Source organism: Neofelis nebulosa, chromosome 3, assembly GCF_028018385.1.
Source record: "Neofelis nebulosa isolate mNeoNeb1 chromosome 3, mNeoNeb1.pri, whole genome shotgun sequence".
Lineage (NCBI taxonomy): Eukaryota > Metazoa > Chordata > Mammalia > Carnivora > Felidae > Neofelis > Neofelis nebulosa.
In genome coordinates, this window is record NC_080784.1 from 156,301,197 (window position 1) to 156,328,149 (window position 26,953).

Here is a 26,953-nt window from a genome sequence, read left to right on the forward strand (position 1 = left end):
GCTCGTTCTCTCTCTCTCTCTCTCTCTCTCTCTCTTTCTCAAAATAAAAAGATAAACTTAAAAAAATAGGACCTGAAAAACTTTAGAACTGCTAAGTAAATGTTGTATGTTTTAAGCCATTTAGAGTTTGGTTTGGAATCAGTTTTGCCACTATTCATGTGAAGTTTGGAAATCATTATATTCTAAGCTTCCATTTCCCCATCTTTAAAACAAAGGTAAATTCTACCTCACAGGACTTTTGCAAGATTCAAATGAAAAGATGAATTTAAAAGCAGGTGTCAGAGAGGAAGATCTTTCTCTGCCCTATAGTCCTGCTAGATGGATTAAGAATCAAATTGATAAGAGACAGATTAACAGGAGAAAATCAAATGTAATAGGTATATATACAAGGAATTCACACAGATATGAAATTCCCAAGACAATGAGGCAACATAAAGTTTATATGAGCTAAGGAGAGGGACAGCGTCTGAGGATACATAGGGGAGAAAGCTCATTAGCAACAAGGTGATAAGAGATGTTTGGAAAAACAAGGTTGCCCTATTATGCAGAAAAGTTTCCTAGGCAAAGGGGAGTCTGTTCATAGCTCTCTTCCTGGTCCAGGTTCTCCTTTCCAAGGTAAATTTAGGAAGTTGTGGGGGGAAGCAGAGAGCTTTTCCCGTATCTGCTGTGTTTTAATTAGTTTTAACTCAAAATAACGTTTATGCCAAAGTTCTATATTTTGGGGCATCTCGTCCAGCACTTCTTCACAGGCTAATACATAGTAGGCATTCTGTAGATAATACAGCTATTATTTTAATTGTTTTTAATATTATCATCATTATTATTATAAATATAAGTCTTCCTGGAATTCACACTCCAGCATAGTTAATATTGTACCTGTAGGTAAGTTTCTCCTTAAACTCCAGCAAATGGAAAGTCAAATGTGACATAATCATGTGTGAATTTTAAACAAGCAACTGTTAGTCTTTTTTTTCTCGTCAAATAATAACATTTTCTTCCTATTCTTCTGTACTGCCAGTGGAAACTTTTTTTTTCTCTCCCTGAAATCTAAGCCCTTCAGTAAGCCTTAAAATTTCTATTACGTCAAAGGATTTACCCATCTGGAAAGTATTCCTTCTCTATTGGTCTAGGAAGAGACCAAGATTCTTCTTTTAGCATCTAAAAGAATACTAACGTATTATCATTTATAAAGTATTATCATATTTTATTTTCTCGTTCTTCTGGCACAGAAGAAATATTCATTGTCTATATGCTTCCTTGTTTTCATTTGAAACAAACAAGAAACCAAAATTCATAAAACTTCTATGGAAATAAAGGCTTCCCAAATGAGAACTAGAAAGGCTATTTATTCAGAGCTTAGTATAAAGCAAGGGTGTCAGCCACCATCACTTGCATCTGGCAGAGACTCCAAAGCAGGCAAGAGAATAAAGAGCTTCATAGTGGGAAGAAAAAGGAAGGCTCTGATTAGAGGTTGTTGGCAGGAATAAGTTGGTGGTGGGCTAACAGAAGTGGAGCATAGTTGGGTTTCCTAGTTGGTCTAAGTTGGAAGTTGGGGCAAAATCAGCAAAACTGTCACTTATCAATCAGTCATGATCATCTGAGGCTGACTGATAAAGAGATCGTGGGTTGGCTTCCTGGACTGGCTGCTACAAAGTTTGTAGATTAGAATTTTATTTTGATATACAGTCGGATCGATTTCCTCTTGCATTTTCAGTCTCTCCCTTTCTGACATAAATAAAGGACCCCTCATACATTACATTTTTGAAAACATTTGTATATAGACTTCTATACAAAATATACAAATGTGTGTGTTGAGTTAAGTTTTCTTGTAAGTTTTTTGGGGGAGGAATCTCAATTTTGTTACTTTCAGTTGGAGATATTTTAAGGACATTTTTAAAAGCCCAGATGGAAATTCTTTATAGACCACCATGGCTAACAAAAGTATGATAGCCTACTATCAGTGTTTCTCATTCATTGATTATAGCCCTGAGAGAAGAGCAGTCTCTCTGTGAAATTGCTTTTTTACCAAAAATAATTAAATCTGATATATAGAATAATTTATTAACTCTACAAGGTCTTCAAAGGCAATTTTGTTAGAGGAATAAATTATCGCTATCTTTAAGAAGAGGTCACAACCAATCATAAAGTATGTACAAATATAATTTCACAAAAAAGGAGTGATTATGCAATCTCACACACGAATTACTCTGGGTAAACAGAGTTTTAGAATGAGGGAGCATATTACCCTTAAGAACTTGGGCAGGGGGGAAAAGAAACTTCTGAATAAGAAAATTATAAAATAAAAGTTTTACAGCATTAAATTCCTTCATTTAAAGATGACTTTCCTTTAAAAATAACCAAATGCTTTACATAAATTAAAGAAAATTATATCCTTCATTCAGTCATTCACTTTTTTTTTAAACAAACACTATTAAATACATGCAAATCTACACCGAGGATATGAGTTCAAATATGGCATTCTGGCAACTTCTTCCTGCATTGTGTTTTTATTTTATTTATTTATTTAGTTTATTTATTTATTTTTTTGAGACAGAGAGAGACAGAGCATGAGCGGGGGAGGGTTAGAAAGAGAGGGAGACACAGAATCCAAAGCAGGCTCCAGGCTCTGAGCTGTCAGCACAGAGCCTGACACGGGGCTTGAACTTACAGACGGTGAGATCGTGACCTGAGCCGAAGTCGGAAGCTCAACCGACTGAGCCACCCAGGCGCCCCTGCACTGTGTTTTTAAAAGTTGAACCAATATTTAAAAATCAGTACATTTCATATACAAATCTAGATCTCTGTCTTTTTGACTTGAGAAACTGGGACTTGCATTTATGCAGGCCAGACAATCAGCTGGAACAGAGAAAGGGCTGCCTCCTTTAGACAGGGTATGTAATCTTCATACAGTTTTGACCATTCCCCAAAGAACCCCTACCTCTCTCAATTATCTTTTATCAGAGCCCTGCTGTCATTTTTATCTGTACAGATGTATGTCTTTATATCAGTGCCTCTATAAAAATTGAAAAGCAAAAGCCAGACCAATAAAGTATCACATTTTAAGACAAAGGGAAAACATATTTACTTGTAGAAACAAGGTTATTTTCACAATTAAATATGCAAACAATCTCTGTAACAGAAAAGACACACCCTGTCTGCTTCAATGGTTTATATTATCATCCTGGCCCCTGCACACTTTTGCACTAGAAGCTCCAGGTATACAAAGCCAGGTACTATGTTAGTTCCTAGGAATACAATTGTTAGCAATATCAAAGGGGCCTTGACCTCATAGAGCTTATAATCTACTAGGGAGAAAACCATCAGGAATTTTAGTAAAGTTAAACAGGCAATTACAATAGACCTCCTTTCTTAACCATTAGAAACATTGGAAACTTCAAGGAGCTCCCCTTTTGTAAATCACTAGGAAAGCACAAAGACCCAGGAAAATAGATATTTGGCTTCACCCTCATTTTGGACTCTGAGATCTGAGTCCTTATGGATCTGAGGCCGTGTTACCCCATGTGTCTATTTGTGCCAGTAAATACCAGTTTCCATACTATTGTCTACAGACTCTTACCTACCACATTGTCTGTCTTTGTCCTTTGCCCATTTCAACCATCTAGTATGCGATCTGCAAATTCCCCTATAGCTGCCATGTTTTCTCTGAATGTTCTCATAACTGGCTGTCCATTCATTAAAACCTGGCTCCCTCTTGTGGAAGTCCTTCCACTGAATTATTCTTAAGAGAAAGTTGGTTTTTTTTTTTTTTTTTTTTTTTATTTCTCAGTCCATAAACCTCACCACCAAGAGGTGACATAGATATCCTCCTTCCTCCTTTATGCCACAGTCAGGTATTTAATCCCTCGCCTTCTTCTGAAGGAATTAATGCTATCTAAAGCAGGTGTCATCTTCCTGTGCCATCTTTTTGTATCTTGATACCATCTAAGAAGCTGCCTTTATTATTTATTGACTTTACCCTGATACATGGCATCATCATTATCACCAGCATGAGTCGGTAAATGGGAATTGGTCACGTGCAGAAACAAGTGCCTCAGAAAGTAAAAGATGGATTTCAAAGCCCAGAAAAGAGAAGACTGCAACCGGAAGAAGGAAAAACATCTCCTTATTAAAAGAGGAAAAGAAAGAAAACAGGAATATAGAAGCAGGTAAATAGTCTGTCTACTTTATTTTGTATTACATTTTGTTATTTTTACATAATCCATTCATTCTGTACATGTTTGAGGCAACTGAGACCAGAGTGTAATTGCATCTATCTCCCACTAACAGGTTAGCAAGGCAGTGAGTCTCCAGGGAAAGATGACATAATTGTGTGTTTATGCAGATAGAGCTTTAGAAGGTGTAACAGAGCTCTTTCAGTCCCAGAGTGCACAGCCACAGCAGAATAATATGCATGCAACACAAAATGGGGCAAAAAATAAAAACCATTTCATGGAATTTCCAGGCAGATTGGGGCTTAATTAGACTCAAAAAGTTCCCCAAACATGACACTGTGGGAGCAACAACAAAATTATTTCTCTTGGTCTCAGCGTGGCTATTGAAGAAGAGATTTGCTGAACTTAATGGACATGATGAGAACAGGAATAATGTAGTAAGAATTAGTATAGAATGACCTCTGAGAACTCAGCAAGACAATGAGGGACTCCATAGAAGTCAGTGGGAACAGAGCAGTTAGAACTAGTTGTCCATCATACCCTCAATGTTTTGGGACTACGTCAGACCCATGGAAACTTTCTAGTACCTAGAAAAGGAAAGGGGAGAATGTGAAATAATTTGGATTACAAATTTTGACACTCTAATGAAATAGGGCTCAAAATACAAAATATAGTCTTAGAAACATAAATGTCTATTTATTACACATCTGAATGAAGTTTCCACCTGTGACGAGCAAATGAAAATAACTAAAGGTTCTTACAAGATGAGTTTTAAACTCATGTCAGAGGAATAAGCTCTTATTATAATAGGACATTTTGTGAAGTAGTGCATTGAAAATATCAATGATCTATTTTGGGGCAAAAAAGAGAAAGCCCAGATAGAAAAAAATGCATCCTTATTTTCATTAGTTGGTTGAAAAGCTGAAATCAACCAAAATATTACCTTGGACTTGTATGAATGAATATGTAACATTTTGGTGATTTTGTTGTTTTGTTTCCCCACATATAAAAAATCTATAAAGACAGATTTTACTGTAAAGAATTTTTCAAATATTTATATATTTTCAACTGGAAAAAAACAGAGATATATATTTATATGGGCTCAAAACTCTAACAGATAAAATGCAAGAGTAGGAGTTCACACTGTGACCATTCTGTATCCTACACTCAGCAACAAGACATCATTAACTGAATGAGATTCCTCAGATTAAAATGATTTCATTCTTGTTTTCTCAATATCTTCTATTGGGTGGTAAAGTGATAAAATAATAATTTAACTACTTTTTTAGGCATATTTATAATGGAATTTGAAGTGATGGACATAAATCCTTACTTGGCACATAGAATGCAATAGCCAAAATTTATTTGCTGCTTTTCTTCAAAGAGAAAAATAATGATGTTCTAGTAAAGGGTAAACATGAGAATAAGGTAAAAGGATTCATTGTTTACCTGATAGGTTGCCCACAAATTCAGATTATTTAGGAAATATCTTTCAAGGCTAAGCATTTACATTCAACAACTGTAAGCTAATTGTGAATTGTTATAATGTGCTTGACAATATCCATATAATAGAAATTAAGTTTAAAAATCTGAAAAAGAGAATCGATCATTGGTAACATTATAAGTAGTTTTTTTTTTTTTTTTACCTTTCATTGCATATAACAAAAACTGTAGTATTGGTGGTTAAAAAAACTGTATGAGTTATCTTTCTTCACCAAACGTGTCTAGTCTGGTGAAGAAAGAGTGAGTCAGTGAACCTTTCACTGACATAAGACATAATTAACTAAGTTTCCTAGTAATGGGATTCATTTATTGAAAATTTTAACATTGGATGGCACCCTCTCTTTATAAACATCATCCCAGAACTTTTCTAGAATTCCTCTGCCATGGCTCATTAAGCTGGAGAATTTTGGTTCACATTTATATCTATATGTTTATATATCTAAAATTTTTTTTTCATGAAAGGAAATTGCCCAGACAAGGAATGTTTCTTCATTCAAACTAGATTTTTAATAAGTATTTATTTTGGCCATTTAGGAAAAGAGAAATGAAAGAATCTCACATGGTATGTAATACAAAGTATCATTTCCTATGATAAAATACTGACATTTCATAGAGTTGGATGTGAAATTTTCATGAAATTTTAGAAGGGGGGCAATGGGACACCAAACAGTCCACTAGATGTCCCTGGTTTATTATCCATGTCATTAGAAATACTTCTGCAAAAACTTTGAGAAACACAGCAATGACTACAATTCTTTGGTTACCATTTTCACATCCCTTCTGTAATTCAATAACTTTGCCCAATTTTGTCCATTAGTAAACAGTACCTCCTTGACCCCTTACTCCTCATTACTATCCCCTCACTCTGAAATTAGGGGCCCATGTCTTGGTCCCAGATCCAAGTGAAAAGTGCCAGGCACTGGCAGCTGGGTTACCTGCTAATTCATAAAGTCCTTAGTGGGCCCTTAGCAAAAACCAGCAGAAAATATCTATGTCTCTTTTTCCCTTTGCTTCCAGTAACCTGGATTTCAAAAATGTCAATTGACAGTGTTAACAATAACGTCTATCAGCAGTGAAACAATAATAGCTTGGGGGTCAGTCGTAATATAGAAATCACTGATAAAATGGAGAAAATATAAACATGATCATAATGATAAAGGACATAGAGAAATAAAAGGACAGGACTCTGAGAATGGCTTTTAACTTTCCAGTGAAGGAATAAGGATATTATTTCTTCTGCAAGAAGCTTGGAAACAAATAATTTGGAATGTGCCTTTATCTTGCTTCTCAGACTTGTGCTTCCATAAAAGGATAATATTTGGATTATTAGGCTAGCTTTTGTAAAATCCAAAGATTTTACTAAGAACTTTTACAGACTTAACAATTCCCTTGGCATGGGAAACCAGCAAGGGCTGTCAAGTACAGAGGTAGCTGTCTCCTTCTATTGCTATGGCAGAACCTGGTATTTCAAACTGTTTTGCATTCGTCCCCATAGCATTTTGTAAATCCTGTTTATGAAAGAGAGCAGTACAGGATTTCCTGCAGATTTCAGTCTCATTGATTTATTAACTGATTTCTATACAATGGTTAATACATTCACCACTAGTAAGGACACAGAGAAGAATTACCATCCTATAAATTGTCAGTAAAGTCATTTTCAATATGAAAGTAATCATCTTTTATTAAAGTCTACACAGACTAGTTGTCTCTTAGTTGTAGATAGTGCACGCACAGTTTAAAGCAGTGTCTGGAATACTCTCCTAGGATGTAGACTATTATTGAAATCAGGGAAAGGATCAAAGCAAGTTCAATATTATAAGGTTGATTTTTTAAATAGGTTTCATTGATGCACAGCTGAAGGAAGATTATCAGATCTTGCAACAATATGATCAAAACATTCATTATAAGTTGCTTCTAATAAATTACACATTTAAAAAATGCATTAGGCCTAAAGAGGGAACATACCAAACTGTGATTTTAACTGTCTTGGCTGATACTACAAATATGATAATATATTACTAAAGGAAAATACTACCTAAAATCAATTTTAAATCACTTTATTGATATTGTATACTTCACTCCTAACCACGGGAAAAATAATGCTGCTAGAAAATGTTCATATAATAATGTTGTTCTAACTTTCTGCCATTTAAGCAAATAACAGTGGCCTCAGTTTTTTACAGTTAAAATTATATTTTTGTGTGAAAAAATATATTCTTTAAAAATACTTTCATTATATAGAATTTTCCAATGGTCTACATTTGAAACTTCTTCTTATGCTGAAAAATTTTTCCCCAGATTAATATGTCTGGAAATTAGACATCCGAAACAGAGACTTTTATCTTTCTGTTTCTTGATTTACCTTTAACGTATTATTAACATTACCTTATTTTTCCTTCTGTTATATAAAGGAAGAAGATATGTAAAATATATTTGCATTTCCCAATTCAGCATTCTAAAACAGTTGCCTGCCAAATTCTAAAAAGGTAATAATGTTCAATTCCTAAATCACCATGAACTATTATGATCTACAACTCTGTCCATTTTCTTAATGTGGCCACTATGACATCATGATCCTTTTAAAGGCAACACTGTAGTTCACATCATCATGGTTTGCCTTAAACCATACAGAGTTCTTTTCTTACTAATGTGACATTTTAATAGTTTTCATTTTTGTGATTTATTTTATCATGAGTTCTTTGTTATATATTTTAGGTATTTAGATACTTGAAAAAAACAATTCCTTCTGTAAGAAAATAAGAACTATATATTTTTTTCCAAATGGAATTACAGTTTATGGGTATCTATTTTCCTTTTCCTTCCTTCTCTATTTCTACTCTCTCTTTTTCTTTCTTTCTTTCTTTCTTTCTTTCTTTCTTTCTTTCTTTCTTTCCCTCCTTCCTTCCTTCCTTCTCTCTCTCTCTTTCTCTTTATCTCTCTCTCCCTCTGCCTTCCTGCCTGCCTTCTTTCCTGACAAAAATCTTCAGAGAAGCCACAAATAATTGCATCACATATTATTTCACTGTATTAATGACATTGTGTGAAAATACTATTCATATTTTCTATAAAGTTCTTTAAGTAAATGGCTCTTTATGTGTAAGTACAATATGCATGAATACTATTAGTTATACTTAATTTTACCCACTCTATTAGTCAGAGATTCACCAGAGAAATAGAACCAATAACATATATACCTTTTTATCTCTATCTATCCATCCATCTATCTTAAGAGATTTATTATAACAAATTGGTTCCCACAATTGTGGAGCTAAGTCCCACAATCTGTTATTGGCAAGCTGGAGATGCAGGGAAGCTGGTGGTATAGTTCTAGTCCAAGTGAGAAGGCCTGAGAACCAGGAGAACCAAAAGTGAAAATTCTAGTCCAGGACTGAAGAACTGAGATGCAAGAAAGCTGATGATAAAAGTCCCAGTCCAAGGACAGGAAAAGACTGATGTTCCAATCCAATGGTCAAGCAAAGAGCAAATTCTCATTTCCTCTGCTTTTTGTTATTGTTGTTGTTGTTCTATTCATGCCCTCAATGGATTGGATGATGCCCACCCACATTGGGGAGGGCAACCTATTTTACTCAATCTACTGATTTGAATGCTAATCTCATCCAGAAATGGCCTCACAGACACACCCGAAATAATGTATAATCTGGACAACCTGTGTTCCAATCAGGTTGACACATAAAATTAACTATTGCATCCACATACTTTTGTTCTATTTAACTCTTTTTTCCCTTTGCCAGCATTGGTAAAATGTATTTACTTTATAAAACTATATCAAAATATACTCTTCTTAATTATTTTCTCCCCAAACTGTGACATGTATCTCAATGCCTTGCATTACACTTTTTATGTTTTAATATTAGAATTCAATAATCAGGTATATTATAGGAATTCAAAGGTAATGCAAAGTATATTATTAATATTATGATAAGTTATATACTTGGTATAGCAAATAAGTTTATTTTATATTATAAAACTTAGCTATAATCTTAAGAGATGAATTATAGTCATTCGTAGATTCATTCATGTATCATATGTTCCCAAGTGTCCTAAGTCCCACATGATGAACCTGTAATGCCAATATTGAGCATGCATTTCCTAATAAAATTAGGGTTAACAAAGACATAAACATTAAAAAATAATAACCTGTGCTCACACTAATTAATATTGAAACTCTACTTCCTCCTAAGATAATTTCCTTTTTCAAAAGTAGGATATGTAATATATCAATTATTCATTGAATTTTCACCACAATTCACATGCTCCTTGGCTTACTAAAATTGGATAAAAGTGGACTTTGGTCTATTTCTCCATTTTAAGATTTTTTGCTGTTTGAGGATAAACCACTACACTGACTTTTTTTTGGCATGGGATATAAAAAAAAGTTACTCTGGTAAGACAACAGTTATCTATTAGAATTAACTTCTAATAATCTATTTCTTTAGAAATACTTAATGTAAATGATATTTGCAACCACTGTGACTTTACTTTTAATATAGTAAAATTATTTGATTGTTCTATGACATTAAAGTGCTCAATTCTCTATAGGGTTTAATTAACTATATATCATACACATACATGGATATGCATCTCACAAAAACATGTCATTTCATAGAAAATATAACCAAAATACATTAAACTAGAACTAAGATGTTATTTCTTTCCTACTAATTAAAAATTGCTAAAGGCTTTGTCATGTTTGTGCAGCAAAGATTTTTATAAATTAAAAGAAAACTTAGACAAGATATATATCTGTTGCCTTCATTTTACTGGATAAAAGATGACAGAATAGTTAATGCTTAGGCTTTGCTTCCAGTAGGAAGATATAAACAAAATAATAATGATTCAGTAGTATGAGTGACTCATATTCAGACTAAAATACAAGTAGCAAGTTAATGCTTCATATTCAAGGATATTTCAGGTGTTTTGCCCTTGGTTCCAAAAAGAAGACTTTTACTATGACCAGAAAGAAGAGACGGGCATAGAAAAACAAAGATAACTAAGAATATAGGATCAAAAATCTAAACTATTTGATGCTGTCACAGAGTAAGAACTTCATGTCCCCTTCAAAGTCCTTCTACCTGGACTAAGAATCAAACTGGCTTGAGATTAAGAGAAGGAAATAAAATTTAATGGTGTACATATGGGGTATCCATACAGACATGAAAACTACAAAGACGGGCAAAATGAGGTATATATGCCATCTTAAACTAAGGAGGGAGGGTGGTTTGGGACTTAGAAGGGAAAGAATACAATACTCAGGAAGATAAAAAAATTAAGTGTTTAGCAAATAAATGTTTGCTGGGCCACTCAGAAACAATGAGATGTAGAGGACTTTGATCAAATAGGCCTTGTTGGTTCCTCCCTGTGTACCATGTCTGTTTTATAGCATAATGTAGTTATCTATGATGGAAGCTCTCTTCCTAGAGCAGTTCCTCTATCTAAATCCTTTTTTAGGGAGTTGAGGGGGAGTAAAGGAGCTTTTTCTGAGTATGCTGGATTTTTATGCTTTTTAACTCAAAATCGTCACTATGCCTAAGTGGCCTATCTTTGGGTAGCCTGTCCTTAGTCCTTAGAATGGCAGCGACACTCCCACAGAGTAACATATTTGGCAAAATTGACACTCCCCAAACTGAATCAGGCACGCAGCTTTACATAGCATATTGGACAGGGTAGACACAAGAAGCCCTACTAGAAAGAACTATGTGGAAGTGCATCAAGAGTTAGATCATTGCCTACAGGAAGCAACTGACCACATCAATTTAGAATGACTGGTCATAACTGAAAGATATTCAGCAAAAACATGGAAAGTCTTGACTAAACCAGAATAACATTTATTTTCCTACATTTATGAAAAATTGTAAGTTGATTGGGGTGATTGGGTGGCTCAGTCCGTTAAGCGTCTGACTTGATTTTGGCTCAAGTCATGATCTCACGGTTTCATGGGTTTGAGCCCCACGTCAGGCTCTTTGCTAACAGACTGGCGTCTGCTTGAGATTCTCTCTCTCTCTCCTTCTCTCTCTGCCTCTCCCCCACTTGCACTCTCTCTCTCTCAAAATAAATAGATTTTAAATGACTGAACATTTTGCTTAGCATAATACTCTAGTTCAATCCACATCATTGCAAGTGGCAAGACTTCATTCTTTTTTTATGGCTGAGTATACACACACACACACACACACACACACCATCTTCTTTATCCATTCATCGGTCAATGGACACTTGGCCTGTTTCCCTAATTTGGCTATTGTAGATAATGTTTCTATGAGCATTACAAATATTCAGTATAGAGACTTTTGACTTACCACAGGGTTACATTCTATAAATCCCAAATTCAAATCATAATTTGAAACTATATTAAGTTGAAAATGCTTTTAATACAACTAAACTACCAAATGTGATAGCTCAGCTTAGCCTAACTTAAATGTGCTCAGGGAGTGCCTGGGTGGCTCAGTTGGTTAAGTGTCTACTCTTGATTTTGGCCTAGGTCATGATCTCATGGTTCATGGGATCGAGCTCCATGCTGTCAGCATATAGAGCCTGGTTGGGAATCTCTCTCTCCCTTTCTCTCTCTGCCCCTCCCCTCCTCATGCTCTCTCTGTCTCTTAAATAAACAAACTTTAAAAAATGCTCAAAACACTTACATTATTAGTGAATAGTTGGGCAAAATCATCTAATACAAAGCCAATTTATCATATGTTGAATATCTCATGAACATATTAAATACTGTACTGAAAGTGATAAACAGAATTTTTGTATGAACAAATAATGAAGCTAGCATCAGTCTTGTCAGTTCAGATGAGAGAATGAATACTATACGTTATATTGCCCCCGGGGCATGGCTGGACCAACCAAGGAACCTACAGGAATGCAACCCTTCACTAGCTTGCAAGTACTTAATCAGCACTACCCTAAAGTGCATATAATCACCACATGTACCTCTTGAAATATCTATCATAAAGAATAATGGAAAGTCAATGGACTTTCAGATTCGAAGTCTCTTAAGATGGAAAAGAATTCCAGGGAACCAGACAAAACAGCACCAGAGCACCTGCTGGCATGACCTCCTGGGCCTCCAATCAACAGTGCTCACCTTCTCAGGAGACCTCTGCTAACATGACCTCCTGGGCCTCCATTCAATAGCATCTACCTTCTCGGGACATACCTGCCGCCAATTCTGTCCATAGAAACATTCACTTGCAAGCCATCAGGGAATTTAGGACTTTAGAGCATTAGTTCCCCATCCCCATGGGTGGTGCCACACACCAAAACATAGCCTGTCTTTCTTCATTGCAAAATTTCGTTGCCAGTTTTTACTGGCTTGCGATGCATCAGGGGGACAAACTTTCGTTTGGTTCAGTTACAAGAATGGTTGTTAAGTATATTGGTTGTTCACCCCCACGATCATGTGGCTGGCTGGGGATTGCAGCTTGCTGCCCTTGCACAGCATCATAAGAGAGTATTGTACCACATATTGCTAGTCCAGGAAAAGACCAAAATTTCAAATCATAGCATAGGGCCTATTTAATGTGGATTGCTTTCATACCATTATAAAACCAAAAAATCATAAGCGGAAACATCCTAAGCTGGGAACCCTCTACGTGGACAACGAGGTGAAATTTATTATGAGTTTTTAAGTCAAGTGAAAAAGGAAGTAAGTGGCATCACTAACAAAATCCTGTCACCACAAGATTCATGTCTGTTCGGCTCCCTTACAGTGCCTGTTTAAAGAATATGATTGATTTTCTTAAAAAAAACAAAAAAACAAAAAACAAAAAACAAAAAACCACTGTGCAAATAATAAGTAAAAGAGGAAATGTGTACAGATACTGATAACAAAAATGTGTAATTATACTCAAGCCTAATTATTTCTGTCTCTGCCTCCCCCAAAGTAATGGTATTCTTTTTCTTTCTTCCTACTTAGTCTCTCCAAATTGATCTTACTAGTGACACCACATTACACAAAACTGTCTGTGAAAAGGAGAAAAAGTTTAAGAAATCTGCCTTCTATGGTTGTGAATTAGCTACTTTTAAGTAACTATTGGCAAAGTCACCAAATACAAACTGACCAAATAAATTGTGTTATGTGATATAAAGCAAGTGATTCACTTGCAGTTCTCTGCCCATAATACATGACGGCTTAGTAATCAGTGTTCCTAATGCCTTCCTGAAAGGAAATAATATTGTATCAAGAAAAAGACCTAATGCCTATCTAGCATTTAATGAGGCTCATTAAATGCTCTTTTCTTCTCCCAAATAAGTTTTTTTTTCCCTTACTGAAGGAAAGAAAATCAAGCCTCGTGTTTATCTCTGATAATCAACTTCTTATAGAAATACTCATTTGCAATAAGCCTCCACTCAGGCAAAGTGAAGTTAACATCTTTCAATAACTTTTGCTCTCCTTTCCTGACAAAAAGACTAGGGGGGCAGAATTTGCTACCCAAAATATGCCTCTTTGGCATAAGGATTTTTTAGGCTGATTATTTTTGAGAAGTAGCAAACATGGGAGAAGCTCTGAAAACAAGTAGAGGTTATCCTTTTATAAGAGACATTCATATGTATCAGGGAAATCGCCATTTATAAGGGTGTCCTCTGCACCAAGATGAGAAAGATGACTCTAAATCGCTCAAAACTCTTTATCAATGGAGAAGGCGAAGACTTATATCTGCTAACAACCTTACCCTTATTTGCTGTGCCTTTCCCCAGTAACCCACTGTAATCAGCCTTTTCCTTCCCCCAAACATGTTTTGTCTTTAGCGGAAGATGTTATTTAAGGCACTTGTTTAGGCCATTTCAGGAAACTACTGTTTTCCCGGTTATCTCCAATGTATATAAAAAGTATAGATGTTATTAATCTTCTGTTTGTTTTTCCCCTGTTAATCTTTTGTTACAAGGTGATGTCTCAACCAAGAACCTAGAAGGATTGAGGGAAACTTATTTTTCTCCCGCACAGGATACACAAAAGCTGAGTTTGGACCTCCTGTAGTTTTATGAAAAGCACTCTCTTTCTGTACAATTAAAGAAGTCGTTGAAATGTAAAACTATCATGGAATTTTTATTATTCTACTATTATGGCCATTATTAAACTTATTAAATAAAAAATATTTAGAAATAGGAAATAATTACTAAATTAGAAAACCGTGGGAATCAAGTTTATAAAAAATCTAGGAAGAAATTTTAGAAAAGATTTGAGGATTTATGTTTGAATTTATTACAGATAAAGGTAGGGAAAATTAAAATAGAAAAATACATTATAAAGTCATGAAGCTTGACAATAATATTTCACAGGCATTGCATATCTCCACAACAAAAGGGCCACCAAATTGATTTGAAGTACCCTGAAGACATAAATAGAACCTTCAGTGAGATGATCTGAATTGTGGAAGACCAGAGGTACAAAAAAGATGATCCTGAAAAGAATAAACACTATGTAAATAAACAGACACATTATTTGGGGTTCTAGAGAAAAAATAAATTTAGAATGTTACATCAAAACTATCATCTATTATGTACTATTTACCATACTAAACCTTAGTGATAAATTGTGGGCCAAAAAAGAAGGAAAGCTCACTATTTATTGTCCAGTGAGAAGAGAAAGCAAAAAGTCACAGAAATAGTCATGGTTAGAAACTAATACTGTCTATGAAGTAAAGGACACTGATTCTCTGAGATTATTAATTTTAAAAAAGGAGGAAAAAGGAGTTATTTAGATTAGAGAATCATGGAAAGGTTTTTTGTTTTTGCTTTCATTTCTGTTTTGAGAAATTGATTTTTAAGCCAAATCTTCATTAATGAGTATAAATTAGCGAGCTAGACAAAAGAATTTGGAGCACAGGGTAGAGGGTATCGAGCAATGAAGAGGTATGCTTCCAGCAAAGAGAGATGAAATTATAAAGGCCTAAAAGAATTGTCCAGACCCTGACTGAAAGCCAAGGTGGCTGGATGGGAAAGAATGGGTGGGTGATAACAAGAGTGAAGATAAAGCTAGAAGGACATCATGTAGGAAAGGTCAAAGATTTTTAATTTTATCGTGAATACAAAGCCACTGAAAAAGTTTAATTAGAAAAATGACATTATATGATTTATATTTTATAATTATTTTGGCTATTAGCATATTAGACTGATTAGGAGCAAGAGTAGAAAAGAATTATTCTAGGAGGTAAGGCAAAATGACTGAGAAAAGATGGTGGGGTGAAGATGAAAATAGATTGTTAAATTTGAGATAATATTTTTGAGACAAAATTGGCAGGATTGGTTGGTATTCAACTATATGTGACGGTTGTTCTACTTTCTTCTGTGGGTAACTGGGGAGGATGGTGTTATTTACTGAGAAAGTTATTTACTGCTATTTATTGAAGACTGCAAGAGGAGTAGGTTTGTTTGCAGCTGATGGGGCCCAGGGCAGGCCAGCACAGAATGTGCCATTGGATGTATAGATTGTTTTGAGCTGAAGACATTCTGAACCCAAAGGATTCAGGAGGAGCTTGTTGCCTCCCTCTTAACTGCCTGAAAGAATTTAAATACAGTATCTGGTCCAGCAAGAGAGCTCTCCCCAGAGATAACTACAAAGGGTAAGGACCACATGTGGTAAGCTGGTGGGACCTCAGCTGGGCCTGTTCAAATTCCTGTCTGTGTCCCCTCGTCTCTGCATGGCATGGAAAATATTTGTTTACCGAACATTTGATCTTTCCGTCTTTCTGTGAATTATCTTCCTCCCCTCTGTAGTCCCACATACCTACCCCCTTCTTTTTAGATCAGAATGGCATATGAGGCTCAATTGCCAGTCTTTGTGCCTCTTGCATAAGTAATTACATTTATTTTTCTCATATTTATCTGTCTTATGTCAACTTAATACGCTAGCCAAAAGAATTTAGAAAGGTATAGAAAATATTTTTCCTCCCCTACCCCAGATTAAGACAGAATATACTTTGGTCATGTTAGGACTGAATGCTTGAGACATCAATGTAGATATAAATGCAGATATATAGTGTTAGTTTTGTATCCCAAAACTCAAAAGTGAAACTAGGACTAGTGATGAATTTTTGGGAAAGGTCAGCATATAAATGGTTTCTAATGGCATGAGAACACATGAGCTAGACTATGTGAACTATATAATTGCACATAGCATGAAGGTGATAAAAGCTCAAAAGAAAGACCTTAGGTTGTATTATAGAGGAATCACAAGCAAAGAAGAAATAGAAGAAAACATAATGAAGATAGGAAAGACAGAGCCAAAGACTACGATATTATGAAATTTAATTAAAGACTATTTTTAACACAAGTAAATCAAACATTGCTAAGAAGTAAGACTAAGAATGAGAAATGGCCATGTATTTGACAATGTGGAGGAATTCCTTAACTTCAGCAAGAGCATAGGACAGATGCAGTTGGAGCCAATAAAACTCGCTGTAGTTTTCTATGAAGAGAGGGAGCAACATAATATCTCTGACTTATATGCAAAAATGAATTATGCACCTTTGCGTATATAAAAGATGTCAAGGTATTGAATACCTTACTTAATAAATCAATTGAAATTAGAATCTACCTGGTTTACTTTTTCTAAACTTTTATGCCTAATGTATTTTAAAAAGTCAGCCTGTTTTTCATTTTACATTGCCATGTAACTGTCCTTGAAAAACACCATTTTCAGTATTTCAGTAATCACAGAGGGAAAGAAAATGAAGATAATGTGAACTTACCAAATACTGCTTTCAAAAAGTAAACAATGAAAAGCCAATAAAAATTTGAACTAAAAAGTTTTTAGACATTTTGAAGAAGTATTTTAGAGACAAGGAACTTAAGACACCAAAAGGACAGCCCTTTATCAGTTCAGGATATTGAACAAAAATAGCAAAGCAACATGCTCTGAATTCAATAAATATTAATAATAATGTTAGCCAGAAATTATTCTTCTGCTGCTCTACAAACATGAAAAATAACAACACACCATGAAAAACAATTCTTAAAATGCTGCTTTCAAGGTTGGCCTACCACAGGGAGCAGTTATCTATTTGTCTATTGGACCAAAAAAAAAAAAAAACCACACACATTCTTCCACATTTCAGCAAAATTTCATGGCCAGTTGATGACCTGGAATTTACTAGTTGACTAGGCAGGAATACTCCCCTCTGATTTTCATTCATTGACCACCAGAATGCTAGTGGTGAAACCTGATGACATTCTATGTACTGTAGCATTTCAATAAAGTGTGCTTCACTTTTAAATAAGATCTGCCTCTGTGCTCTACTTATCTGTTCTCACCACTGTCACCCAGATTTGCATCTACATTTTGAAGAGTTCTTAGGTAGATTCTCGATAACCAAGGGACATACTTTATGGAAAAGCACATACCTGGCCTGGTAAAACATGTCATCATGGCTATGCATTATTTTTCACTTTAGTATTTTAGGGAGTCCTCAATAAAATTCTCATTTTCTAGCATGCACTTGGAAGTTTTAAGAAAAAGAGACTAACAAATAAGCCTATCAATATTAAGGGCAAGAAGTAACACAGTTTCCACAGAGGTTAATTTTCATAGATTTAGAGAGATTATTTTATTGAGATAGGAAAGAAGATAGGACGAAAGAATACCAGTGTGAAAAAATATATTTCTCAGAAAATACTTTTCAGTGCCCATTCCTTATTGATCTTTTTAAGGTAAAACAAAACTAAACAAAAAAAGATAAAGCTATTAGATATATATGAAGTAACCTTGATCATATGACTTGGAAACCCAGGTTAATGGACTTGGCTCTACCTTGGTATCTGGATAACCTTGAGTAAATTAGAAAAACCTCCTTAAATTTCGTTTTCTTGAAGGCAAACTGTATTTAAAAATCCTTATCTTATTCACATTGTTATGAGGAGAATAAACATCTTATAAGCTTTATGATTAGGTAAGCTATGGCTTACCAGTAATTATTTAAAACTTTCTATTGACTTTAGAAAGATGACAATAAGCCTTTTTAAAGCAAACCAGTTAAAACTAAATTTGAGGTAGCCCAAATATGGAATATTTTCATGTGGATTCATTGTTGGTTTAATGAATTCTCAGCAATCTAAGATTTTTTTTATATATAGATTGGGCCAAAATTTGTTTCACACAATGTTAATATGAAACTAGATTTTTAAAGTTTGTTACAAATATAAGCTGATATGATTTTTAGCAATATTGATTTTCAAAATATCTGATGTCATCAATGGTAGCTGTGGTGGTAGGCTTTAAGATGACCCCCAAATATATTGCCACCTTCTACTTTCCCGTGTCCATGCCCTGTGTAATTGAGTGTGGGTGGGACCTGTGACTTATTTCTAACTAGAAGACTATGACAAAAGTGATGAGATACTGCCACGATTCGGTTAATGGGGGAAAATTAAATGTTCCTAGATTTTTCAATGCTCAGGGAAAAGCCCTAACCTCCTAGAACAATTCGATATGTAGTCATTTTGTCTAATTAATTGCTCAAATTCAAAAGTGTAATGAAACTTTTTTTTCCTCTTTAGAAGATTAAATGGTGTGTATGTCTACAGCCTTTGGATTAAGCCTACAAGGCTTAATCCACCTACAAGGTGCCTAAAAGACTGCAAAGGGTATCTTCCTAAAGATTTACATTTCAAGGAGGAATGAGGCTCAGTAACAGAGACTTCTCTAGTTTGTAGAACAAATACAGGGTCATCTGTCTTCAAGGGAAGATTTTATTTATATAACAAAGGTCTGGAGTGAGGAAGAAATCCTTTCAGGAGGGAAAAAAAAGAAAGGAAGGGCAAGTGCTTCTCTGACCTTTGTCAACATAGAACAACATTTCCCCCTCATCCCTCAGTATGGGGAGAGAGGAAATGTCAAGCTCTTTTTCCCTTGAAACAATTGAGTTGCTTCCTCTTTGTAGTGCTAGGGATAAGAACTGGGATACATGTATGATGTACTATCATTTACTGTGAAATAATTAATTTAAAAAATCTGTCTCCAATTTGGAACATTTCATGTGTGCGTTTAGGATGAAATCAATAAAGATGCTATTAAAAACCCAACAGTTACGTAAGATTATAACGTCCATCTTGCTGGTATTCTCTGTTGCATTCTCAATTTGCACACTTGGATGAAGCAAGCAACAGAGGAATTCTCTAGGCAAAAGCCAGCAGGGAACTGAAACCCAACAAACCTCAAGAAATTGAATTTGGTCAAAACTCACTTAGAAGTGGACCTTAGCTCAATCCTTTAGAGGAGACTTCTGGCCCTCCAGAACATCTTGATTTCAGCCTTGTGAGAGCTCCTGAAAGTCAGGACCCAGCCAAACCGTGACTAGATTCCTGATACACAGAAACAGTGAAATAATCAATGTGTTTGAAAAGACTGTGGTAGTTTGTTACTAAGCAATAGATAATATAATGACTGCAAAATCTACAGTAGAGATGTTGAATGACTGCATTAGTGAAAGTTTTCTCACACAGGTCATTATATAATTTGAACGTTGTACTGTGGATTACCATTTTTTTCTAACAAATTATGAAAGTTACCTCTTGGAAGAATTTTTTTGTCACTTAAAACAATGTTTCTATGAAATGTAAAGTTTTGCTAAGATTATCTGTAAATGCAAACACATTTGAAAAGTAATGTTTTAAGGTTGAGGTCATTAGAAAAAAAAAATTGGAAAACACTAGATAGGGGCACTTGGGTGGCTCAGTTGGTTAAGTGTTTGACTTCACCTCAGGTCATGACCTCGTGGATCGTGAGCTCAAGCCCTTCGTCAGGCTCTGTGCTGACAGTTCAGAGCCTGGAGACTGCTTCAGATTCTGTGTCTCCCTCTCTCTCTCTGCCCCTCCCCTGCTCACATTCTATCTCTCTCTCTCTCTCTTTCAAAAATATACTTAATTTAAAAAAGTTTTTTTAAAGAAAATCATTGGATGAAACACATCTCATTTTTTAACTCAAAATTTTTGTAATATATCACAAATTTATTGAAATAAGAAAAGTCCCCCAAAACTTGATTAGCATGTCAATAACTTAAATGTAAAATGCCCTCTATTAAATGAAAATAATACACAAATTCATAAAGTAGCTAAAGAATCATTAGAAGATTATGAATTGAAATAGTAAAATCCTACTAGTAAATTTAGCACATCTGTCCAGTTTTTGATGAAGCCAGAGCAGTCCACACATTGCTTAGAGGCAAACATGCATGCCCCAGGCATACACAATACATGCTATTTCACAGTTTGAAAGAAAAATAAAAACTGTCACTATGAAGACTGCCACTAGCAAAGGAAAAAATAAAAGAAAAATATGCCTTTATAAAATATAAATTAGACACAGTTTTCAAGCTTCTTTTTTTTTTTTTTTTTTTAAATTTTTTTTTTTCAACGTTTTTTATTTATTTTTGGGACAGAGAGAGACAGAGCATGAACGGGGGAGGGGCAGAGAGAGAGGGAGACACAGAATCGGAAACAGGCTCCAGGCTCCGAGCCGTCAGCCCAGAGCCCGACGCGGGGCTCGAACTCACGGACCGCGAGATCGTGACCTGGCTGAAGTCGGACGCTTAACCGACTGCGCCACCCAGGCGCCCCTAGTTTTCAAGCTTCTTATGTGAGTTACATTACATAAAATATGGAATGGCTAAAGAAAAGTAAATGTAACAATTTAAAATTCTTGCCGAAGGACTGTGTGGATAAATACGTATTTATAAATATGTTATATATTATGTATTATAGATTACAGATTAGAGATTATATTTGAAGAGATCATTTTTATTGTGTAAATGTAGTATTCAGCATAAGGAAAATCAAGCATGGAAAGCAGATAAAATACAGAGGATACTGAGAAATGTTTTTGATTTATCTAAAGTCTTATAACTTTTTCTCAGTTGACATAAAAATAAATGTATTTTATATGAACATGAAGCAGCGCAAAAGCAAAAGTAAATAATATATAAACAGTCTGTGTCTTTTCAAGATGGCCGTCTGCCTTATTCAATTATATGCTGGAAACATTTAATAGAGAAAAAAGTAGAGCTCTAGGACCCAATCCACAATGTAGTCAGAATTTGTAGGTTACTGTATTACCAAGATAATATATTTGAAATGCTTAGGTGACGACTGGCTGGCTCAGTTGGTAGAGCATATGACTTGATCTTGGGGTTGTGAGTTCAGGCCCCACGTTGGGTGTAGAGATTAAAAATATAATCTAAAATAAAATAAAATAAAATGCTTAAAAAATACCTGGAAGTTTGAAAACAAAATATAAAGTTTGCTGTCTAATAAGGAAGTGGTCTGAGCTTGTCTACCAAAAAAAAAAAAAAAAAAAAATATATATATATATATATATATATATATATATATATATATATAGTGTCCATGTATTTTTCAGTATAGTATTATTATTTAGTTCTTAGTTCCACATTTTTATTTCATGTACATTAGACGTGTTTCAGAATATTTTTACATAAATTGTGTTAATTAAAATTGAAAGTTGTAAGGCATACTCAATTCTAGGAATGGTAGTGATGTGAAATGATTCCTGGCTGGTATTTATTTACCCTTTATTTTCTAGAACTAGCTACCATTACAACTATATAATAGTTCATACATGCCTATCTGAAAAGTAAAACTGCTCAGTGAGATCATTCATTTATCTTCATCTTCTTAGAATAGATTGCCTTTCCCTAGTTCATAAGTGGAGTGTGTTTTTGACTATTTCTGAAATAGTACAGTAATTCACATTTCCTTTCAGCTCTAATCTCTAACTCAAATTATTCAATGTCTTATGTCATCTTCCAACTACTCAAACTAATGGGTTACATTTATTTTTAAGAGACTTTGTTGAAAGTTTATTTTTAGTTCAACAAACATGTCCAAGTTTATATTTACTACCAAATTACGATGCCAAACAAGAAAGTAGCTTTAATTGATTGTAGACACTACACTCTTCGTATTTCTGCAACCATTCTCCAAATTTTAGGGATTCTCTTCCTTTACAACTGCAAAAACATAACATTCATGATATCCTGGAACCCTCCTATACTGAGAAAATTAAACAAAAAATAAAAATGTGTATAAAGTGCATTACATAAAAATATTTGTAACTATATATATAGAAAATAAAATATAAAGTTTGTTGTCTAATATATATATAAACACATATTAGGTAGCATATATATGTACATATATATATGTACATATATATATGTACATATATATATATGTGTGGTTAGAGCAGAAAAAGATGTTTAAGACCTTTACACTTACTTATAGAAGGAAATAATAAACATTTTGAGAAATCACAATAAAACATGACATTCTGGGTGTTTAAAAAATCACATCTAATGTTTTCATTTTTAATATCATTTCAAGGCAAAAACTGAATGCAACTCTGCTGATCTTTAAACCAAAGGTGCTTGATAATTTTGTTATGGTTTTCCATTCTACACAACTCTCACCACTAGTATGTTTCATATACCCTTATAATACTTCTGTATAAGAACACTAAGATTACAATATTCTGGGAAAGGATTCAAGATATGTAATATCAGTGATAATACCAGCTGGATTTACTAATGTGAGGAATTAACACAAAGAAAAAATTAAGGCTGATTCCTAGATTTTGATCTGAGCAAACAGGAAAATGATGGTGACATTTATTAGAGATTATAAGGAATTGGATTTTGTTTTCTTGGTTGGTGTGGCAGATTGTATTCTCTAAAACTGGCCATAGCAACATTTTTGATCCCACATGCACTTCTAGAGACTTGCAACTCTCCAGCTAGAGGTAGATACTTTTTCCCTCTTTTGTACCTGGTTGGATCATTATGACTACATTGATAAATAGAATGCAATGGAAAGGTCACTGAGACATCAGGTTGTAAGGAAACTAAGGTTACATGGAAAGGACTGTGGAAGTGCACAAATCAATAGCCTTAGTTAAGGTCTCAGCTAAAAGCCAGCATCAACCACCTGCGATAGAGTGAACGGGACTTCAGATGATTCCAGATCCCAGCCTTTGGAGTGATCCCAGCTGACACAAAGTGCAGCACACACAACATATCACTACCAAACCCAGCCCAAATGGCAGACTTGTGAGCAAAATAAATGTCAATGTGCTTCAATCCATCAAGTTTTGGGGTTGTTATGCATCCATAGTAAATTGAACATTTGGTTGGTTAATGTTTTTGCTATCATTGTGTGTGTGTGTGTGTGTGTGTGTGTGTGTGTGTGTGTGTGCATGCACGCGCATGTGCTTTGGGGGGAGGGGAAGGCAATCGATGCATCTGATCAATTTTGATCATGTACCTGATAGATGTGCAAGTTGATATGTCACATATGAGGTAGGCTGTAAGCTAGGAAATTAAGGGAAAACTTTAGTTCAAATATCAATATAAAAGCATTAGCATAGATTATAAATAAAATCACATAGACATAGTGTAGATAAGTTGACTTTTTAAAAGCAGCCAGGGGCGCCTGGGTGGCTCAGTCGGTTAAGCGGCCGACTTCGGCTCAGGTCATGATCTCACGGTCCGTGAGTTCGAGCCCCGCGTCGGGCTCTGTGCTGACGGCTCAGAGCCTGGAGCCTGTTTCGGATTCTGTGTCTCCCTCTCTCTGACCCTCCCCTGTTCATGCTCTGTCTCTCCCTGTCTCAAAAATAAATAAAAATGTTAAAAAAAAAATTTTAAAGCAGCCAAAAAAGTTACACAGAAAAATTGTTGTAAATCATCAACGTTATGGTCCTCAAATTATCAGGACTCAAGTTATCAGGCACTGGTACTCAACATATTTCTGCCACGAGAATAATATAACAGTAATAAGAACAGAAGTCATTTAGTTTACGTGTCAAGTACTTATGCTATACTGCCTCATTACAATATATGTGTGATCCAATTGCATCAGCAACCTTTCTATTGCATTATATTTATCAACGCAGTCATAATTATCATCTAAAACTGAAGTTTCTTTGTTTTTAAGCTCCCTCACTTAAGAGATGTGGAAATTAAGTCTAAGAGAGGATTATAACCAACGCATAGCCATGTAAGCAGTGACTGGCAAAAAACTCACTCAGTTTTGGCTTAATTCCATGTGACTCCAGCTAAATTATGATGGTCTTTACTCATGAAAGTTTTCATATGTTCCTATCAAAAATGGTTTTCCTATTACCTCTTTCAGTACATTGGTTTTTTACTCCATAAATTTCATATATTGGATGTTAATATAACAAAACGTTGAAAAGATATTTTAAAATATTTTTTACCCTATAGACTGCTCAAAGACTGCTGAATTTTCATTTTCTCACAATTGATTCATCATTCTGGAATTTGACTCTCCTTACTGTTTTGCTTTTAATTTTGAAACAATACATTTTGGGAAGTTTGAAAAGAATATATAGGCATTTTACAGACAACAAATAATAAAAACACTATTATTTTTCTCTGACATTATATTGCATTTCTCTTTAATTGCTTCAAGCATAAAATATACCATTATATCTGGTAAACCGGAGCATTTAACAATGGTAGAAATTATAAAATATGAAGAGAAATACAGTGCTGTGAAATAGGGCAAGCAATTTATGGTTGGCACAAAAGTGACATGTTTGATACTCAACCACTACACCAGCTGGGTTAGTTTCTGTTGTATTCGTTTATATGAATAGGAGGAATTTAAATGAACAAATAAAAACTATGTAAAACAAAACATCTACAGTTTTCACATTCTTTTAAAGAATTCAGTGTCTGACCACCTTAAAGTACAGTGGCTTTGCAGGTTCTGAGAGTATATCTATTGTTCTTTCCATTGGTGACCACTGGAGTTGCCAGGGAATAAAAAATATATATATCTGTTTTTATATTTTTTAATTTATGTATTTACTTTTGAGAGAGAAAGAGAGAGCACATAAGCAGGGGAAGGGCAGAGAGAGAAGGGGGGGGAGAGAGAGAGAGAGAGAGCGAGCCCAAGCAGGATCTGCACCATCAGCATAAAGCCCAATATGTGACCAAATGTGGGGCTCGAACTCATGAACCATGAGATCATAACCTGAGCTGAAACCAAGTGTTGGGCAGTTAACCAGCTGAGCCACCCAGGCGTCCCAATATATAGCTGTTTTTAAAATGCAGTATTCCTTTTTATTTCTTTTTTCCTAACACCCAACTTCATATTTTGATCCATGGTGAGTTTTAAGAACATATCGGCCTATTTGTATGTTGTATAAACATAATGCTTACTGACATTTTGATGACAATTTCTGCTCTTCTGCTTCAACCCTTTTGCATTCAACCCTCCTTATAAGTGAAGATCAAAGGTTAAGCTATTAATTCACCTTCAATACGAAGGGTTCAAACCTGAATTTGACTTGTGAATTTAAATCTAAGCCACTTAGCAACTCTCATTGCTCTTCAACAGCTCTGAAGGGTTAAAAATTTAAACAGGCTGATGTACACAGATATAGTTTAAATGTGACAAAGGAAGATTTGAACTATATACAATGAAAAGGGAAAATGATTTTTTTTTTCTTCTCAACCTTTTCCTAGTTTACAGTTTCTGAATAACATTTTTTCCCAATTTAATTTAGTGTGAAGGAATACAACCTTAATGATCAACCCATTGCCCTTAAGCATAAAACTTAAAGGAGATTTTGCTGCATGGTCACCTTGGCTTCTGAAGTCTGGGTATTATTGAACATAACAAGAGAGTTTCCATGAAGCCCAGAAGAAACTTCATTGTAATGATGTCCAATGAAAACTGACGTCCTGCCCTCCTTGACTCTACGTAGAAAATTATTACTTTCATTCCAATTAACTGTAAGTCAGCCAAACAGTTAAAAGTCGGAAGGAGAATAAAACAAATTTCTTTTCACACAGAGGAGAGATGCTCCCTCAGTCCCATTTAAAGTGAATTCTGGGCCAAGTCCCTGCTCCTTCAGAAGGGTAAAGTGAAGGTCAGTTATTGCTAGCAAAGGCAGAGGAGGCCCTTTTCCACCTTGAAGATGATTCACACAGAGTCTGTTGGTTTGGCTTAAAGCTTTCTGAGGAAGGTGGGTGCAGAGGTGAAGGCAGGCTGATACAGCAAGGTCTCTCCCCTACTAGCTGCCCCTAGGTCCTGTGCTATGAGGGCAGCTTGGGCTACCCTGTTGCCTCCTCGAGGATCAAAATGCTCACACTGAGAGAACTGACCAGAGCGCGTTATCTGGGTCCCTCGGGGAGGAGAAGTCACCATACTTTGTCAACCAAACCTATGGAGCAGTCAAAAGGCCGAAGGATCAAAAGTCCAAAAAGTCCAGAAGTGCAGTT

The 26,953-nt window shown here is 35.0% G+C and overlaps 1 long non-coding RNA gene across 1 annotated transcript; it reads right to left on the minus strand.

Moving 5' to 3' along the window:
* Positions 1 to 13,800: 13,800 nt before the first annotated feature.
* On the minus strand, positions 13,801 to 19,989 carry LOC131506199 (uncharacterized). Its single transcript, XR_009258787.1, has 3 exons — positions 19,877 to 19,989; positions 15,025 to 15,097; positions 13,801 to 13,854 (listed from the first exon to the last, which is right to left on the minus strand). It is a non-coding gene; the product is annotated as an uncharacterized LOC131506199 (long non-coding RNA).
* Between the last annotated feature and the right edge of the window lie 6,964 nt (positions 19,990 to 26,953).